The sequence below is a fragment of the Xyrauchen texanus genome, chromosome 16 (assembly GCF_025860055.1).
Source record: "Xyrauchen texanus isolate HMW12.3.18 chromosome 16, RBS_HiC_50CHRs, whole genome shotgun sequence".
NCBI classification, from domain to species: domain Eukaryota; kingdom Metazoa; phylum Chordata; class Actinopteri; order Cypriniformes; family Catostomidae; genus Xyrauchen; species Xyrauchen texanus.
This window is the reverse complement of record NC_068291.1, coordinates 27,581,135-27,584,050: the sequence shown is the minus strand read 5'-3', so window position 1 is coordinate 27,584,050 and position 2,916 is coordinate 27,581,135.

The window sequence follows — 2,916 nt, the reverse complement described above, 5'->3', positions numbered from 1 at the left end:
AATATAAATATTCGTCTCTGGCTTGCTTTTGCTCGTATGTCAATGATGCCGAGATGCCGAGATCTACTTTTGTATTTTATTTAATCACTGAGAAGGTTTACCTGCAAAGTAGCACCAAACATCACAAGCAGCCTCAAGAATGGACAGAGTGGCCGTATAACACTATTCCTTGAGCAGATCGCTAAGTTTGTTCAAAGGAAAAAGTGGGACGTGCATGGTTGCCAGATTGCACAAAATAAGTATATCATTAGGAATATTTGCAATTTTAGCAAGTATTAATTTCAAACTGGGGGTGTTGCGTCTCTTATCTGGCAACCCTGAGCATGTTAAACGCTTGTGGAGACGCGTTAGGTCCCAATGCATGTTAACTGAAAAATCCAATGAAAAATTAAAAAGATCTTACGATAAATGAGCCGCGGGCCACATTAAACCATGTGGAGGGCCTGCTCCCGTTGCCCTTGTCTTCCTTGAAGGGATAGTTCCTCATCATTTAATCACACTCATGCCATCTAAGATGTGTATGACTTTCTTACTTCTGCTGAACACAAAGATTTTTAAAAGAATATCTCCTCCATAGATTCTTTCAATGCAAGTGAACGGTGACCAGACCTTTGAAGATCAAAAAATGACATCAATTTATTATGAAATTATCCATATGACACCAGTATTTTAATATATGTCTTCTGAAGTGATGCAATCACTTTGGGTGAGAAAAATATCAACATTTAAATCCTTTTTTACTATAAATCTCCACTTTCACGTTGTGAAAGGAAAAGGGGAGATTTATAGAAAGAAAGATCTTAAATATGTTTCTTTCGTGAATTCGAATCCAAGGTGTGCTGAGTGACATATGGTGTAACCTCCTTGTGGTTGCGATTAGTGGTTCTCGCTCTCATTGGGGCACATGGTAAGTTGTGCGTGTATCACGGAGTGTAGCATGACCCTCCACATGCTGTGGTGTTATGCACAATGAGCCACGTGATAAATTGCGCGGATTGAAAGTCTCAAAAGTGGAGGCAACTGAGACTTGTCCTCCGCCATCCAGATTGAGGTGAGTAACTATGCCACCAGGAGGACCTACTAACAAGTGGGAATTGGGCATTCCAAATTGGGAGAAAAGGCAATGTATATATATATATATATATACACTCACCTAAAGGATTATTAGGAACACCTGTTCAATTTCTCATTAATGCAATTATCTAATCAACCAATCACATGGCAGTTGCTTCAATGCATTTAGGGGTGTGGTCCTGGTCAAGACAATCTCCTGAACTCCAAACTGAATGTTAGAATGGGAAAGAAAGGTGATTTAAGCAATTTTGAGCGTGGCATGGTTGTTGGTGCCAGACGGGCCAGTCTGAGTATTTCACAATCTGCTCAGTTACTGGGATTTTCACACACACAACCATTTCTAGGGTTTACAAAGAATGGTGTGAAAAGGGAAATACATCCAGTATGCGGCAGTCCTGTGGGCGAAAATGCCTTGTTGATGCTAGAGGTCAGAGGAGAATGGGCCGACTGATTCAAGCTGATAGAAGAGCAACTTTGCCTGAAATAACCACTCGTTACAACCGAGGTATGCAGCAAAGCATTTGTGAAGCCACAACACGCACAACCTTGAGGCGGATGGGCTACAACAGTAGAAGACCCCACCGGGTACCACTCATCTCCACTACAAATAGGAAAAAGAGGCTACAATTTGCAAGAGCTCAGCAAAATTGGACAGTTGAAGACTGGAAAAATGTTGCCTGGTCTGATGAGTCTCGATTTCTGTTGAGACATTCAGATGGTAGAGTCAGAATTTGGCGTAAACAGAATGAGAACATGGATCCATCATGCCTTGTTACCACTGTGCAGGCTGGTGGTGTAATGGTGTGGGGGATGTTTTCTTGGCACACTTTAGGCCCCTTAGTGCCTACCTGAGCATTGTTTCTGACCATGTCCATCCCTTTATGGCCACCATGTACCCATCCTCTGATGGCTACTTCCAGCAGGATAATGCACCATGTCACAAAGCTCGAATCATTTCAAATTGGTTTCTTGAACATGACAATGAGTTCACTGTACTAAAATGGCCCCCACAGTCACCAGATCTCAACCCAATAGAGCATCTTTGGGATGTGGTGGAACGGGAGCTTCGTGCCCTGGATGTGCATCCCACAAATCTCCATCAACTGCAAGATGCTATCCTATCAATATGGGCCAAGATTTCTAAAGAATGCTTTCAGCACCTTGTTGAATCAATGCCACGTAGAATTAAGGCAGTTCTGAAGGCGAAAGGGGGGCAAACACAGTATTAGTATGGTGTTCCTAATAATCCTTTAGGTGAGTGTATATATATATATATATATATATATAAGACAAACAAACAAACAAACTCTCAGTTAGAATTGGAAGGCTAAGTAAGGGTTTTCTTAGCTTAAGGGTATCGGTTGGTGCTCTTCAACTGAATTCAGAGCATTTTGAAGCAAGTAAAAACAATAGGATCGTACAGATAGACTATCTCACCACAATGATAAATGTGTAGGTAATAATAGCTTTGAAATGTAACTATGGCTGTTGTCACATATTAAAAGCGAGATAATAATTTCTTAATTGCATAAATTAACCAAAACTATGTTGGAAAAAACAACAACAGAAGTTAGTGAACAACAACAGTATGCAATTAAACATTATTCAAAACACTTAGAGGGGATGCCACTTGAAGGGCCGTTCCAAACAAAAGTTCATTTTTTTCACAAAGGGACCATTTACAAGACATTTAGTGTAATGTAATACTCCATTCAGAGTGCCCGCATCAAGCGCTCTGTCCTTCGTAGTGAGTAGGGCATAGGGGTGATCTCTTTCGATTGGCGTTCGCCCTTAGTCCGGTCACATGGCCGCTCAAAATCTCCGGAAGTGAGGTAAAAGCTG